The sequence below is a fragment of the Callospermophilus lateralis genome, chromosome 3 (assembly GCF_048772815.1).
Source record: "Callospermophilus lateralis isolate mCalLat2 chromosome 3, mCalLat2.hap1, whole genome shotgun sequence".
Taxonomy (NCBI): domain Eukaryota; kingdom Metazoa; phylum Chordata; class Mammalia; order Rodentia; family Sciuridae; genus Callospermophilus; species Callospermophilus lateralis.
Genome location: NC_135307.1, coordinates 24,618,354 through 24,636,293, shown reverse-complemented (window position 1 = coordinate 24,636,293; position 17,940 = coordinate 24,618,354). Strand labels below are relative to the sequence as shown.

General features: G+C 39.1%; 1 protein-coding gene across 14 annotated transcripts in view; it reads left to right on the top strand.

Moving 5' to 3' along the window:
• Nrxn3 (neurexin 3) overlaps positions 1-17,940 on the top strand; it is a 1,468,922-nt gene that overhangs the window by 1,329,149 nt on the left and 121,833 nt on the right. The gene's annotated exons all lie outside the window — the stretch shown is intronic.

Here is a 17,940-nt window from a genome sequence, read left to right as displayed (position 1 = left end):
ACTACACTTTTAGTATAAAATACTCCCTCCTCTCATTTTATTACCTTTTCTTTTCAAATAGCACAAAGGGAAAAAGGCAAAAGGAAAATTTGTGATCATAGAAAACACTATATCCTAGCTCAATTCTGTTCACATCCTCCAGATGGCTTTGCTGGAACGTGAATTGTTCATTATTGGGGCCAATGGGTACCATTAAATCAAGGGCAATTGGAGCTAGAAGTTCAACTAATCCTCATAATATGCAGTCTTTGTGTTTGATATTAAGTCTTGATTAATTACTTGTCATTTTTCGGTCCATTTTGTTTCCTTTGTATTTAACCAAGATACTAATTACATTAGAAAATGTGAAGGTTTGAATTTAGCTAGGCAGGAAGCCCTTAGTTTTGTGGTAAGGATTTTGTTTTTTCACTTTAAAGTAATTATATCCAAGCTAAAGCTTAATACTTTGCTGACTCCCTTGGCATTTCATAAATCTAGTTAGTAGGGGGTAGGAGGTTAATCGAGTTATTAGCTTTAAATGCTCTGGCATAAAATAAGACATTCCAATTACTAGTGGTGAAATCACCCTTAGCCTAGTTAGTGTTCATAGAAAATGTGGTAGATCAGTACTTGTCCCTTCTGTTTCTCAGTTTTAAGACAGAATCCAGGAGTCCAACAGAGTGTTTGACACCACCCTTCCATTGACTCTGATGGTCAACTTCCTGTTAACCATTAATTAAACTCCCAGTTTTCTGAATTAAGTATATGTGAGCTGGGTAGAGATCAGCACATTCTCTTCCCTTTTCCTTTTCTTCAGATAAGATAGCTTCAGATAGCTTCTTACCTGACTCCATAGGAACAATTTGAAGCTGTACATGCTGATGATGTTACCAGTCAATTTTATGTGTTTTCCAAAGGTTAAGAGTAGCAGTCTTATAATCACACGTGCTGTTGCATGCATACCTATGCACATGCTGGAAAGAGAAAAATACTGCTTCTCTGCCAATATTAAAGCAATAACTCCTGACACCTCACTCCACTCACTGAAAAGAAGATAAAAGGCAATATATATTTCTATTATGACTCTCTATAGCTCAAGAGTAGATCTGTTTATTGTTGGTGAAAGGATAGTTCTGTTTGCACAGGACTTGGCAGACTTGTTTTGCTTCTGTCAGAATATATTCTGCTAACTCTGTGGGAAGCAGAGGAGCAAATGGCTTTTTCTTCGTAGGAATGGCTGATCCTGTAGTCCTTTTTAAGTCCAAATTTTCACTGACCGCGGGAGGATTTAATCTTACACAGGGATTCAGGGACTAAGCCATGGTAATTGTTGGTTTTTGGCCTTCCCTCCTGTGGCAAATACATAAATGGGAGCAGATTGGGTGAGTCCCTAAATTCTTTCTACAAACTAAGAAAGTCAAGGATTTGGATAAAGAGTGGATTTCAAAGTGCAGAACTTTTGCAAGTAACCTATGGTCTCTTGGAGGAGGTGGACATCTGGAAGAGCCCCTTCGACAGCTTTTCTCTGGTGTGTGTCTCTTTTCCTTAAAGTCCAGTAATAATTGAGTTGCATTTACATGCCTTTCCTTTTACTTCTACCAAGGCCATAAAAGTGTATTATAAATCTATTGATACTCTGTTTTTAAGGGTGTGTAAACACATATCCTTGGAGGAAAGCCAATAGCCTTGCAGCATTGATTAGACTGGGGTGAGGGTGAGGGACAAAAGAACGCTGTTTTTTTTTTTTTTTTTTAAGACAAACTAGAGGAAATAATGCTGAGCCAAGGGTTTGGGACTTTTTTGCTCTTGCCAACGAGTCATAAGAACTCAACCATGTGCTCCACAAAAACTTGAAAACCTTGAATCCAAGCTATTCTGGTCTTAAGCATGTTCTATAGATCACATCAAGCCTAGGTTGGGACTGAGGACCCAGAAGCCCTTGGAATCAATCCAGAGTTTAGGACAATTCCAGGAAGACTCTGGAAACTTTGAGTGAGGAAGGTCAGTTCCAAAAGCTTCAATTTCCTTTTATGATCTAGCTCATTTTCTTGGATGGAGAGGTCTCATAAAACTCTGATCTCAGGGAGACACTTTAGAGACAGGGGGGAAAAAGTAGGGACGATTGGAATTCATATTCACCAGATCCATCATTCATTTTTCATCTGTGTGAAATCACAGAACATTTTCCAAATGATACTCTATTGTATCCTCTTTTGCTTTGATAATATTATTAAGGCAAAGTTGTCCTAAAATGAGTCTCTTCTGGGGAAAAAAAAATAAGCATGTGAGCCTACAAAAAAAAATGTGGCTATTCAAAACCTATTGGTTCCTTCTTAAAGCTAGTACTAAGAAAACCTCATTTGAGGAGTTCATTTCTGGTGGACCTTGCCCATTGTTGATTTCAGATCAAAGGAAACCTGTAAAGTGCTTTCTGTGCTGCTCTTAACTGTGTGAGAATGTGAACAAGTAGTTTTTAAGCTGATAGAGCTCTTCAATGCTCTGGTCTCCCAGAAGTAATTGGTGCTTTGATCTTTCTGATATTCCAGTTTGCTACAGTCATGAGTGTAGAATTGCTTGTGAATGACATGGACTATGTTAAATTACTCAGGGCTTTTGTGCCCAAGCATCTGATGTTAACCCTATACTAAGAAGGATGCCTCTTTGTGCTCTCAGAAAAAAAAAATTAAAAAATTAAGGTAAACATTGAGAAAGAAGGTGTGTGTGTGTGTGTGTGTGTGTGTGTGTGAGAGAGAGAGAGAGAGAGAGAGAGAGAGATATCTCAAGTAAAAGATCTGACACTTAGTACATGTTCAGGAAATAAATACTGACTAAACAGAAATCAAAATAGGTTTATTATCTACCTTACACTCATTTAACAACTGAAAGGGGAGTATCTTGGAGAAAAGTTTCCTTCTAGAATAACCAGGGTCCTTGCACATTTGTTCAGCACTGGTTAGGCTATAGCTTTATGATCTAGAACATTCATGTGGAGCCAGATGGCCTGGTTTTAAAATCTAATTCATTCTCATATTAGTTAAGTGACCTTGAACAAGTCATAGGTTATAGATAACTATTACCAAAACAAAAACAAAAACAAAAACAAAAAACCCTCAAACTTTCCCATAACTTGGTGGCTTAACACAATAATCAGTCATTAGATGTCACAATTTGGTGGGTCATAAATTTGGCCAGGGTTCAAGGAGGCAACTTCTCTGCCCCTCGAAGTTGACTGGTAGCATTCCATGGCTGCTCTGGTTTGATGGGTCTGGCTTCCCTCATACACCTTGTGCCTGATGAATTAGCTGGAAAGACTGGACTTGGCTGGGCTATTTTGCCTCTCCATGTCTTCATGGTCTCTCCTGCAAAGTAATAATCAATCTTCCTTCAGGAGGCTCAGGGCCCTAGAGAGAGGGACAGGAATTAGAAGGTGTTAGTTATTTCTAGCCTGAGTCTGGGAAATGTCACAGTGTCACTTGTACCATACTTTATTGGTCTGCTTCCAGGGCTTCTCCAGGTACAGGAAAGGAGATATGAACCCCACTTTTCAACAGGAGGAAAAGCAAGAATTTGCCTTCAACCTAAGTTGACTGCATTGTAAAATGGGGAGGGCACAGTGTCTATACCATCTGGTCATTGTAAGGATAACAAGATGAATATAAGTAAAATGCTCAATACAAGTATACCATGAAGAGTGAGAGTGTAGATGTTTTAGCCATTCTTATTATGTTCTATCCTCTACATTTGGTAGTTGAGTTAAACAAGAATCTACCTCAGATATTGGTGCTGCTTCCATTGACAATAGTAGCTGTAGTTCAGACTGGAGGCTACAAGGTTTGGGTGACATAGGGATTTGAAGGAGACTCGGGAAAAAAATTTAGAGGCTGAAATTAGTCCTGGAAAATCAAAAGTATTTATGATATCAGCAATGGACTTCTCTGACATCGAATTACCCATCTTGAAATTTTCTTACATTTTTAAACCAAACTTAGAGTTCTATGGGCCTTAGAAAATAATGTTTCATTATGAAATATATCTATTTGCACATATTTTGGGGATGGCAGAGAAGAGGAATCCAGGTCCCTTTTCATCATAGATTTTATAATCTGTAGAAGGCTAGAGGGCTTGATATTAACCATCAGTGTGGGACAGTGACATGAATGGTTATGTGTATTGGGAGTGAGAAGTAGCATATGGGATGGTCTTGCCAGATCTCGTGGATAAGGTGGGTATGGACCTGGGCCTTGTAGGATGAATACAACTGGACAGGTAATAAGGGAACAAACTCTAGATTAGCCAAAGATTAGAAGCTACATTATGAAAGTCAGAGAGAATTCCTGGGAAAGAGAGCAATTCTGGTTAGAAATGACAGTGCATAGTTGCAGCATGTGAGGGACAAAGGGGTCCAGCTTTTGAGAGCTTTGGCCTAAATCTCCCCCAAACAGACGAGGACCCAGAGGCCTGAACAGAATGGGATTCCCTATGGGACTTACTGCTGGGGATTCCCAGCAATTGCACAAGCTCATTTACTACAGCTGACTCAGGTATGGGCCAGCAGCTACAATGACTTTGATAGATCAGCTTCTAAAATGGGAAAGTCATTCAGGAGAGAAGGGAAAAAGTGAGAAACAAAAGTCTTTTCCCACTAACTTTCAACCACGACATCCAAAGTGTTCCCACGGGGAGAGGAAAGGGCCAAGAAGAAACTAGTTCCAAGAATAATGTACATTCTCTTATCTTTGGCCTCCAGCCTGAGTTGTTATCAGCAAAGAAAGAGCTCAGTGTGTTCTGTGCAAATCGCCATTTGGAATTGTTTATAAGCTATTAGGAGGATACTGATCGTGACCCAGTTTTTTTGTGCCGTGCATTGGCAAAGTCACCTTGACATTGGTCACTGCTGTGTGGCCAGAAAATTGTCAGAGAATCACAATGCTCAGCCTGGATTAGAACTATCCCAATAAACAGTAGAAATGGAAGACAAAGAGGTTTATGATCTATGAGATTCCATTCTCACCTCAAGCTTCACAAATGTGGCAGTTGAATGTGAACCACTTTCAAAAATTTCATAAGGAAGCAACAATATTTTATGCTTAGGAACAGTACCCATATGGAGGTTTTAGACTGGGGACAGTAAGGAACACACTTCAGCCCTGACACTAATGACTTCAAAATGTAGGAAGTTATTAAAAGGTTGCTCTTATGCACTATTTTTCTGGGTACAGTCCCAGAATGTGAAAGTGAAGAATGATCATGGGATTTAGCATCAGAATTTGCTTCTTCTAGTTACTTATCTGAGTGTCTCTGGGAAAGCTGATGAGCCTTTCTAAGGCTCTGTTTCATTTTACATCAAAGGAAAGTAACAGTACCTTCCCATAGGCTTGTTACCCAGTAGTAAGTAGGATGATGGAAAGCAATGCATAAGTTTTCATTGAAATTTTCACATTAGAAAACACTTTCAACCTAAGACTCTTTAGAACCTGCCTATTCTCCCAGCATTCAGATCCTCAGCATTCCTATAAGGTTGTGCAAGCTTGAGAAGAACAATTTCGTTTACATCAACACCCACAAAAACCTACAGAAGCCCGAACTCATCAGTGAGAAGAGATTTCTATGAGACAAACATTCATATTCTGGGACAGGAATTGGCTTTGCTGAACAATCATCACTCATACGATACTTTAGGTCAAAGTGTATAAAATTTGCCTTTTTGTAGGTCAAGAGAGTCAAATGCAAGCAATTTCATAAAGTTCAACAAAATGCATGACACTCAGATTTACAGCATGTTGTTATCAATGGCATTTTGAGGCCCAGGCTAGAACATCAGACTTTTTTCCCATTGACAATAGTAGCTGTATTTCAGACTGGAGGCTACAAGGTTTGGGTGACATGGGATTTGAAGGAGACTCTGGAAAAAATTTAGAGGCTGAAATTAGTCCTGGAAAATCAAAATTTCTTTGAATAATCAAACTGCCAGGAATGGGATACAAGATGGACCTACCTTATCCCAAACACCATATACAGGCTGTTTACCACTATATATATGGAATTATTCTCTTTGGGACCCTCTCCCTTTTCCCTGCTGCCACCAGCTTGATAGAAGTGGGATGAGGAATCCACATAGCTTCCACTCCATGCTTTACCACTAGACAATGGAGCCTCCAGGGGAAGTTTATTTTTAGGATCAGGGCTCAACTAATATTGATTAACAGCCTTACATAATGTGCGGCTCCAGGGCTCGTGTCTTTCCTGCCAAGCCTCATAACTGGGGAAGGCAGTGAAGATTTGTCAGTCTAATTAGACTTTAGCTGCCAGCCAAGAAATATCTCCCGTCTTCTTCTTACCGCAACACAGGTACTTTCTTTTCCCCTCTCAGAGAATGATTTCGGGGGAAGGAAATTGGACTCTAATTTACTTGTTGCCTGGTAAGACTCTCCAGTGACATTTTCTCTCTGGAATTGTAGAGTTCTAAAAAAAAAAAAAAAAAAAAAAAAAATAGTGCCTGATGGGTTTGCCTGTCTCTTAAAGACTTATATGTTGTCAGTACATAGAGATAGGCCAGTGAAGAAAACACAGTGTAGTTCCTTTTCATCTGCTTTTAATACCTTATTTCAGGGGATGGGACAGGCCCTTCTGAGAGCTCTGTCTAGTCATTTAAAAGGTCCTCTGAGTAGGTCCTGACGGCAGACAGGCTGGAAGTCTGCAAGTTCCCAGCAATGTAGAAGAGATTCCCTTCTAATTAGGCTTTCGTATTGATAGGAGAGAATTTCTACCAGAACTGCTGATAAAGTGCTGGATCCTATTTCAAAGCCCCTGAACAACTGGAGGGAAGTGGGTTGAGCTTTTAGCGGCCTACATGTGGCTGTCCCTAAATGTTTCTAAGGCTCAGTGTGGTTTTTTGTTTGTTTGTTTGTTTTTGGTGTTTGTTTATTTGTTTTTCGGATTACCCAACAGACCCCCAGTCAAGTCCAAACCACCATCTTCACATGTGGCCTATGGCTCTTCCCCTTGCTGTATCTCTGACCATATTTCCAACTGCACTACTCCAGTCACACAGGTCTGGCTCTTCCTGATGGCTCTTTCCAGAGCCAGAGTAAGAGTGAAAAAAGAGAGGCCATCATAGAATCAGATCTTGTCTTTATTCGAGACTGACTTTATAACATTTTTATTAGTGTTAGTTTAAAGTATTGCAATAAAATATAGCTTATCTTGAAAACTAAGTGTTGGGGTCACCCCTCAAGTTGCACAGCACAAAGGCGTGCCTTGAATAATCCCAGCACGGCTTGAACACAGCCAGCCTACCTGTGCCCTCTCACTGGCCATTTTTCTCTGCCAGATACACCTCTCAGGTGACTCATTCCCTCACTTTGCTCAGGTTTCTGCTCACATGGCACCTGTGAGCGAGAACCTCCTCTACCATCCCAGGTGAAATAGAACTCTCCGGTCTTCTCCCACCATGGTGTCTCTCACAGAGGTTTACCGTTACCTGACATGACATGACTTATTTATTGGCTAACGGTTTTTACTGGATTGTCAGTTCTAGGATGGTGGGATCTTTGTTTCAGGCACTATAATTTTACAGTGCCTAGAATAGTACTCAGCAGGAACTAACACTCAATATTGGTTGAAAGGACTGATTGGACAATCCACCAGTATCTTCAGAGGCAGTACCTAGGTCTCTCAATGTTTGTAGGCTGAAGCTGGTTCCCAAAGGCCCACTCCCAGGTATGGCTCACCAGTAAGGATGGTCACTGCTGATTTTGCTGCTCTCAAATTCTTGCCTTAAAAATGAGGATATTTTGTCTCTGGTGAGCAAGATTGTTCTTGTAGGCTTCTGATCTTCACTTATCTTTCCCTAGTCCTAGTTTTAGCAAAATGTAGTCCAAGAACTAGCAAGGACCAGTTCAAGAACTTTTGCATTTCAAAACACTTTTAGAAGGGCAAGATCACCCACTTTCCCTCTTCAATCTTTTCTCTTCGTTTCTTTCCCAAATTGATTCTCCAAAAACTGGTCATCAAATATAGACAAATGAAAATTATTTTACTATCCTACTGCTTCTACTCATTGGTATGGATGTAAAATTAATCTGAGGCTCTTTCACCTGGTTCTATGTATATGGGGAGGTTGGGGGGAGTCTCCCACCTGTTTTCATATGCCTCTCAGGCCAAACTCACTGCCAAGCCCCTTGTCCCCAAAGCACACTTTTGTTTATCTCTAGTATCTGAGCATATTAGATAAACACCCAGTGATTCAATAGGCCTCAGAGTTCTCTGGTTTTCCCACAACCTTTGGAAAGAACATAGATGGAAGGTGTTATGAGAAACCACTGGGATGAGAGCAGGAACACAATGGAATTCCCCACTAGACATGTAGGGTCAGGCACAATGCCTGCTACAAAATGGGCTCAACAATATTTGATGAAGAAATGTATTAAATGGACGACAGCAACCTAGGAAAATGCTTGTCTGCAGTGAGAAGAGGCAGAAGAGGGAAGCCAATGCTCCTCATATTTCAGTAGACAAAGACAGTTATGAGGAAGCACCCCAGTATGTAGGAGAGAACTCATGGGTAGAGATATTTTCAAAACCAGGACTCTGGGTAGATCCTCATCTTACCACTGTGTGGCTAAGTTATTTTTGGAGCTTTGTTTCAGCAACTGAAATTTGGGGTATTACAACTCCAACTTTAAGGATAGGCTAAGATAACATAAATGAAGGGCTTATATCAGGGGGACTCAACAATAGGTATTAGCAGCAACCATAGCCATATGCTCTTAAAATGAGATTACAGTCCAGGGTTTAGTTGCTAAATTAGTTTTGCCTCTGAATTTTTTTTTTTATTATTCTGTGGCTAATTACCCAGGTGGTCTCTGATATGGCAAAAAGCTTCCTCAGGCCTCTCTTCTTTTCTCATTAAATAAATAAATAAATAAATAAATAAATAAATGTAAATCCCAATTTTTCCTAATATATTTTTAACAGTATCTATCATGGTGACTTGCATACATAGGGAAAAGTAAATGAATGGCTAAATTAAAGAAGGATAGGGATAGGGAAAGCTGAAGAAAGAAGACAAGAAGTAGAGGTGCCCTCCAATCATTGCTTTCAGAACTCTGTGTCCATTTCATGGATTAGATGGTCCTGGTTGATCAAGATGAACAGAATGTCTAATTTAAATAAAACCAAAATTTTCAAAATACTTTTTCCACATCCCCCTCTCTGTTGAAAGCTGTCAGAAGGGCTCCACAATGATCACCTCTGTGTACAAGATGAATTACTTACTTAATAAAAGTCTCTTGAGTCATCAAAAAGAGTCAGTGATTCTAATTTAAACTGAGGTCCAAAAATTGGTTTTATTTCTTTTTTTCTGAAAATACATCCCTTGCTTTCTATTTATACATGACAGAGAAATGACTTCAAGCAGAAATCATTACTAGCCAGACTTCAAGATGGATATTTCCATTCTGTCTTTGACAAGACAGTAGGAGGGGTGGGATGTGCTTTTATAACTTTTTGGTGCATGTTTAAATGATTGTAGAAATTAGAAACGCACTGATGCTGTTATGACAACCTTTCCTTTTAATACCTTTAATTAATGCCTTGGGTTGTGTAGAGGGCTGGTTCTGTTAGCTAAATGGAGAAGTAAAGTTCTCCTTGATTTTCTCATCATCCAGGAATGAAATGGCAAATAAATGCACACCATGTCTGTGATGCCTAGCAGTCACAGAGAGAATTGTGGGTTGTGAATTTGATTGACTTGTATACATAATGCAACCTCTTCAATCTCTCACCCCATCATTACATGTGCCTCTGTGTGTGTGTGTGTGTGTGTGTGTGTGTGTGTGAGAGAGAGAGAGAGAGAGAGAGAGAGAGAGAGAGAGAGAGAGAAACAGAGACTGAGAGAGAGAAGGCTCATGTGTGCTTGCATGCATTATGGAAAATAATGCTTCTTAAACTTGAATATGTATGCAGATCACTGGGTGATCTTATTTAGTACAGATTCTGATTCAGGCCTGGGTAGAACCTGAGATCATGCATTTTTCACAAGCTCCCAGATGATTGATTTCCTGCTGCTCACTTTATAGAGCGGACAAACTAGTAGATAGATACAGTTTCTTGCTGGGTACCGATAGCATCTGTTTACCTATCTCATCCAAATATTCTCCCCAAACTCAGTGCAGGGCTCTTCAAGGCAGAAAATCTTGTTAATCAAAAGTCTTATGTAAGTGAAAGAGCAAATACTTAAATAAGGATTAGCAAAGAAAAATTTATCCTATCAGACAGTGCTGCTCCTGGTTCCAGATGCCCCCTCTTCCTGTCCCTCATTCTGCTGCATACCCCCGAGGCAGATGGAAAAAAAAAAAGAAGGTAGAATTTAACTTGTCATAATATTTATCCCCCTTTCTGAGAGGTGACCTCCAATGAAAGCAGAGGGACATGAATGATTTTAATCCACAGTAACAATGGGGAACCAGTCCTGACCATTTTGAGCAGTATAAATATATAAAATGACAGATTTTTCTGCACTGCCTCTCCACTTCCTCCTCCCAGATACTGAGAGAGACACATATTCATGCACCCGCAACTCATACTATAATGCACAATGAAATTTTACCCGGCCTTTATCTTGCAGCTGCTGTTCCAATGATTAATGCCCCACTGGCTGGGAAGCTATTCTGTTGAAGAAAGACAAGGAGAGGGGAAGACACATGAAATATATCTCTGAGGCCATTTCTCATTATTATTATTATCATTATTAGTTCCTTACTACCCTATCTCTCCTGCTTGAGAATACTTGATCTATTGGCAAGGGGGAGGGGGTGACATTTCAAAGTGCATTTCATGTGGGATAAATGAGCAAGGACAAAGAGAGAAATCGTTTTTACTAAGAGAACTGACCTGGATGGGGTTTTTGTTGTTGTCATTGTCCTTTATTTGTGTGTTTTGGGGATTTGTGTGTTTGCTTTATTATTGTTGTTGTTTTCATTTTAAAGTCAAATATAATGGATGCCTCCATCTGTGTCTTCTATATTTTGGGGTTTTTTTTCTCCCCTGTAGGCATTTATTTTTGCATGTGTTCTTTTGTCTTTATTGAGTCTCTGTCTGCATGAATCAATACGATATAGCTTATGCAAATATTATCCAGACCACGTATGCAAAAGAGAGAACAGAATAATTTCATTGCTTTGTAACTCCCTTAATATGATTATCTACATATTTTGGTTGATTTGAAGTTTCTGAACAAGCTTCTTTATATATATATTTATGAAATAAAAACATATATGTACATATATATAAAAAGAAATATACATATATTTCTTTTTTTCCTTTATATTTATTGTATAAACCATAGTGTCTGATTCTCTCCTATTTCTCGTTCAAAGAGTGGGTGATAGATAAATTATTTCTAACTCTGTCATTTAGTGGACTGCACAGCAGTGGTCCTGTTTGGGAAGATGAGGCCATAATAGGAATGCTATCACAACACATGCGTCTACTAATAAAATGGCAAATTCATTGGCCTAGACAGAGAGTGCCATAATGTGATTTAGAAAATGCAGTACTTCCAAAGTAGAATTTATGAGGATGTGAGTGTTGTAGCCAAGGCACCGCCATGTAACTTCAGTTTTAATTAGATTTTGAATTAAACAAATGAATATATGATTTAATTGAGTACCTAGTATGGAACAGGCATTTGGGTAATATCAATAAACAAAACAGACATGGGGCATGTATTCTTTTCCACAAACATTGGGTATCTTATAAACACTACGATTTGGGATACAAAGAATGAAATAAAAAAAAATATTTTCTTGTCTTGAAGGAATAGAAAATCTGGTTATGTTTCTATGTTTGTGAATATTTTCTTTTTTTTTTTGGTATGGTACTGGAGATTGAACCCAGGGGCACTCTACTATTGAGCTACACTCAAGTCCCTTTTACATATTTATTTTTTAATTTTTAGACAGGGTTTTTCTATGCTGCTGAGGCTCTCAGTAAGTTTGTGAGGCGGATCTCAAACTTTCAATCCTCCTGCCTTGACCTACCAAGTTCCTAGGATTAGGCATGCACCATTGTGCTCAGCTATAAACATTTTCTAAATACAAGCAGAGTCACGTTTAGGCCAGTGTGTTTTTTCTTTTCTTTTCTTTTCTTTTTTAACTGTTGTTTTGTTTTGTTTACAAAAACTTTTGCATGCTGATCAGCTAGTACAGTTGCAAAAGTGGTAGCTCTCTGGATTTATACAGGTGAAGTCCACAAATCAGGATTTCCATTTCTACTCCAAAAACACCAATTTCTATGTAAACTATGTCTGTTCTGGCCAAAAAAAGATGGCAACTGTAAAACACACTACAACAAAGTAATTGCATTTGAAACATATTTTAGTTTTGAAGACTAAGTTTGCAATGTTTATTGCAAATATTTTATTGAGATTAGACTCTCATTGAATGTTTACACAGGAAGAATCTTGAAAATTGAGGTTCCCACAACCAGGTGAGCTTTAGAGATAGGCCAACCTGATTTTAAGCCTGGTTTTATCACTCAAAGTTGTATGATCAGGTAATTTGTACCTAGCATCTGTACATACGGCTTTTAGTATATACTTCTTATCATCTAAACAATAAGAATGAATTAATTTTGTTTTAATATATTTTTAGCTAGACAATATATCCACATGATTTCAAACCTTGAATAGCACCCAGAACATTCCTATAGCTCAAAGGTGACCATTTCTCAACTGCCCAGAGTGGCCATGGCCCTCAGCCGAGTCTGTCACCAGGAACTGCCCTGACTAAAGAAACCACCTTGTTGTATGTTTGTCAAGGTTGAAGCCCTTCCTAAGAGTGGTCTAAATCCAATGAGTGATGGGTGGTGGAGTGGGGGATGTATAAAGACTCAGTCTCTATCTCATCTAAACAACTGGGAAGGACCTTGCAGCTAAGGAGTGCTCTGGGTATCCTGGGGTCAGTCGAGGTCTTCGTTCAATCCCAGAGAAGTTCATCTCCTCTCCTGACCCTAGCTCTATGGGCACTTCCCCCCCTAAATTTCACATATACAAAACTGGGTCTCAGAGTCTCTTTCCCAAACTCTAACTTCATCCAATAGCATGAGGCCTAATGAAGCCAAGCAAACTCTAACAGCAGAACAGAAGTCTCTTCTTCATCACACCTTAAAACCCCCACTTGCAACTCTGTCAGATGCTTTTACAGCCCTTTCCCTGTATTATTTTAGTAAAATGCTTGTATTTCTATTTCTTAACTTTCTCTGACTCTGGGAGAAAAGGACAGCGATTTCTCATCCCCCTTCCCCCCAGTACACACACACTTCCTTGCTCTCTGATTCCCCAATAAAACTCTATCACATTGTGATTGAACCAGTGTTCAGAGTTTACCTTATTATGGCTTCGTAATGTTGTTTTTTGAGGACCATGGAAGATCGTACATGAACTGATTTATTGTACCAATATTCACTGGGTGTAGCATGGATTGCGCCAGGTACTATTCTAAGAACTGAGGGTACGGCAGTGAAAAAAACAGAATAAATGCCTCCTGGACATAACATTGTACTGTTGTGACTATATTGCCTTTCTTCTTCAACTCCTTGTTAATTCATACCCTCATTATCTCATTAGCTGATTTTTCTAACCACCTATCAGTGTTAGAGCTAACAAGCTGTTGAACTCCTCTCTGGATAAACACCTGGGTAGTTATTTTGATTTTGGATATCTCCTTCCTGATTTTCTTTGTCCCAGTCTAATCTGGGAGCCCTCTCCCCAACAGCTGTTTTCTTTCTCTCCCTTACTTTTCATGCTGGGGATCCCTGGGCCCCGATTTTGTGTAGAATTTTGAATTTTGTTTCTCTTAGTTTACTCCTTCATTTTTAAGGTGTACATCATCCTGCAGCCTTCTGAGAAATAGTGGATGAAAATAAAACCACTGGGACCCTGTCCTTCTGAAGAATGTCCTATTCTGTCCTCACCCTTGATTGATAGTTTGTCTAGGAGGAATGTATAGGTTGCAAATAATCTCCACTGAAAAAATTGAAAGTACTTGTCCAATGTCCTCAGGCATCTAATATTGCAGTTGTTGATGAAACAGTTCAGTGTCTGTTTCCCAAAATGCCCCCCCCTTTTTTATGTCTCTAAAATCTTAACTCCTGAGCAATTTTGACCCCCAATTAATATTTATAACCCAGGTCTCCAGGACTATATTCTCTTGCCCTCAAACCTCTATTCTTCTATAGTTGTAGTTATTTACCCAATAGCTGTTTTTCTCTAGGATGACCAAAAGACCTGACAAGAACAATTGGAGGAGGAAAAGTTAATTTGGCTCACAGTTTCAGAGGACTCAGTCCATAGATGGCCGACTCCACTGTTCTGGGCCGAAGGTGAAGGTCCATTTTCTCATCATGGTGGAAGGAGGAAAGCAACACAGAACATGCCAACAAAGAATCAGAGAGACAGCCCTGCTCACCAGGGTCAAAATACATATGCCAAGGTTATGCCCCAATGACCCACGTTCTCTAGCTATACCCTACCTGCCTACAGTTACCATCCAGTTAATCCATATCAGTGGATTAATGCACTGAGTAGGTTAAGGTTCTCTTAACACAGTCATTTCACCTCTGAATCTTCTTGCATGGTCTCACACCTGAGCTTTTGGGGGACACCTCATATCTAAACCATAACTGATTGACCTGTGTTGGCATAATAATTTTTATGTCATTTTTTTCAGCTAAACTATTACTAAGAACATACACCACATACACAAACATGCACACATACACACACAAAGTGAAATAATTATAGAATAAGCAAGGTTTGCATTTAACAACCCAATGTCATAGATCCTTAAATCATATATACACACATATCTATATTAACTTGTTGTCACACAAAATTCCAATAAGAAATTATTGTACCACTATCAATATCTAAAAACTGAAATAAAAATTCCAACTTTTTTTAAATATTCCCCAAGGAGGCTCTTTTTTTTTCTACTTTCACCATAATGCTTATTTCTTGGCCATCACAGAGAGAACACAAATTAAATAAGCACTTTAAACTTTTTGCATCTACAAATAAGCAGAAGTTCACTCTTGCTTCATACCAGATGCTTGTATTTTAGAACTGTCCCATTGGAACTTCTTTGGTATAAAATGTCAATCAATGTGCTTCCACTTGCTGGCTTCCAACACACAATGTTTGGTAATAGACTCTTCATTTGGCTCTGAGCTTTGCCACTGTCATTTTTTGTATTAACTTTTCTTTAAATGTGCTAGTTGATAGGTGCTATAGAAAAAGAATCACTGCCATATTTCCTTCCCCTGAAAAGGAATAAATAACACATTCTCAGAAACTCCCAATAAATCAACGAATTAGTGTTGGGTATAAATTGAGATATATGCTGGAAATAGGATGTGGTTGGGTAATTACATTAGGCATGAGCTACCTGTCATACACACGGGAGGAGAGATGAGTGCAGACTACGGTACAGAAAGGGTGAACAGGCAGGTAGGGGGAATTCTGGCAGGGATGGTAAGGACGGTTTCTATAAGGAATCTTGCTAGCAACATTTCTAACCAGAAAACAGAGAATGCTGGAGGTTTTGAGTAAAGCAAAATATTTGCAGAAGAGAGAGGATAAATAGAAAAGCCATTTTAAAAGCATATGCAGTCATTTAGAAAAAACCTATAATGCGTTCTTTTTGATTTAGCTATAGGAGATTCATAATTTTTATTGGGGGGGTGGATTTAGGGTGAATATTTAGACAACTTGTTCTTGTTGAGGTGTATTCAGCAAGATGCATGGTAATAATTATAGGGAAATAGAAATCACAGGAAACAGAGCCTGCCATGTATTGATGAAAAGGAAATTGAGGTGAGGTTGTCCCCCTCTCTCTCTTTCCCATTTTCAGTAACTTACATTTTTCCATTTTCCTTCTAACCTAAGTAGGTATTTTTGTAAGAATTTTCCTCTGTTGTAAACATTTTTTCCCATCTCAGTATCCTTTTTTTTAAAATTCAAGAGACATTTTCCTTTGCAATATACAATGAAAGGAGATTGTGTTAGAAAATATCAGAGATGGCTTTGTCATGTCTGGCACTGTTAAATCATGTAGTGTCCTAAAGAGCCCTGTAAATGAGGCCGACGGAATGATGTGACAATTGAACAAGCCTCAGCTGGATCTCTCAGCCTTTCCTCAATCTCCCTGAGGACAGAGAGACCCAGGTGGTGAGTAGATGGATTTTTCCTTGACTTTGGGGAGTCTGGCAAATTAATGTTTTGGGTTTGCTTAGAAGGCAGAGGCAGCGTTTGAAAAGGGAGGATTGGACCCATTTTATTCTAATGTGAATTCAAGGTAGAGGTAGGGAATTGAGAGGTGAAAATAATTTGGTCAATAATTTATAATGGCTGCCTGGTATGTGAAAGGATGTGGATGGAGTTGGAGATGAAAGACATATGCCTGTCTTCATGGAGTTTACATGGGGGGAGCAGGCAGTGTGTGGGGGGCGGGCGGACACATGAACAAACTAATTTCACAAATACTTTTTTTAATAAGAATCATGACAAGACAAGTGTTACAAAAGAAGACCGGGGTCTAGGAAAACAGGAAAAAAAAAAAAAAAACTGAGCCTTTTCTAATCTGAGATGAATTTCTTGAGAAAGCAGTGTAGGAACTGTTCTGTGTAAAGAGGGCAAGGAAGATGTTCCAAACACAGGCAACAACTCTGGTAAGGCAGGGTCATGCTGCAGCATGCTCCTCTGTCTTTGGTCTACACCATGGCTCTCAAATTGGAAAGTACATCAGATTTGGTTATGTTAAGTGCCTACATTTAAAGGGCTATGAAGAGGCAATCAAAGTGATCATCCCATTATTATGACAAAGGAGTGTGGGAATCCTTGGATGCAAGTTTCTAAAGCTGGACTGGATGACAGGCAGGTAGAATGGGCTTCATGCTCATCTGATCTGAACTCTCATGATCACTGCCTTTGAGATATGCCAAAGATGTAGGTTTCCTTAGTGAAAACAGGAGGCACACATCACCTAAGGTAATGGCTGATGGACACATGTACAAGGATGGATGACAATGTGTCAATATATCACACTCACTGAAGCTTTGCACAGCACTGAACTGTGTCCTTTGCCTTCGAGGGTCCACACGTAATGAACGATTGTGAAATGGTCATGAATGTCTTATCAGTAATGTTATGGAACCTGTTGTGTATTGCAATGTCTAGAAACCATTCAGTATGGATCTTTTGCCTGGGTTTGTTTCCAGACTTCACAGCCATCCTAAATTTCATGTGCTTTTTTTTCCTCAGTAGAATACCAGTAACCAGAACAATTATTTGAGAATTTTTGATTCTTCTTCCTATTTTCTTATTCCTTACTTTGGTCTTTATTCCTGCCTGATGGAAACTGTAGAGTTCAGTGGAAGTTTTCCTGCAGTCTAATTAGCCTCTCTATTTAATTTTGTAATAAAAACTCTGAACCAGAAGCTGGAGATAATGTGCCCGATTCAATTCATAGATGTCAATTTCTTTTTAATTGTAGTTCTTTTCTCTAGTTCTTCCCACTCCCACTGCCTGGGCACAGCTGAGGCTTGGGTGATTATGAGAATTTCATGCCTACGCTGCCAATTATGCCTCTTGCTTTAGGATTAAATTCATTTATTATCATTGTTATGATTATTAGTAATAATAATGGGTCTCTCCATCCAAACCTGGATGAATAGTAGTATTCACAGTCTTTGCCTCCAAACTTAGCTTATTTCAGTTCTTTACTCAGATGGTTCCTTCTTTTTTAAATGGCAGGGAGCATTCATTTTTCTGTTACATTTAAATGCTATTTTTGGATAATTGTAGATACAAGGCTTACTTTGCAAATTCTTCCTGGTATGGGAGATGACTTATTTCCTTTGGGTAGGAATGACCAGTTGGATGTCAGTGGAGTCTTCTCTTGG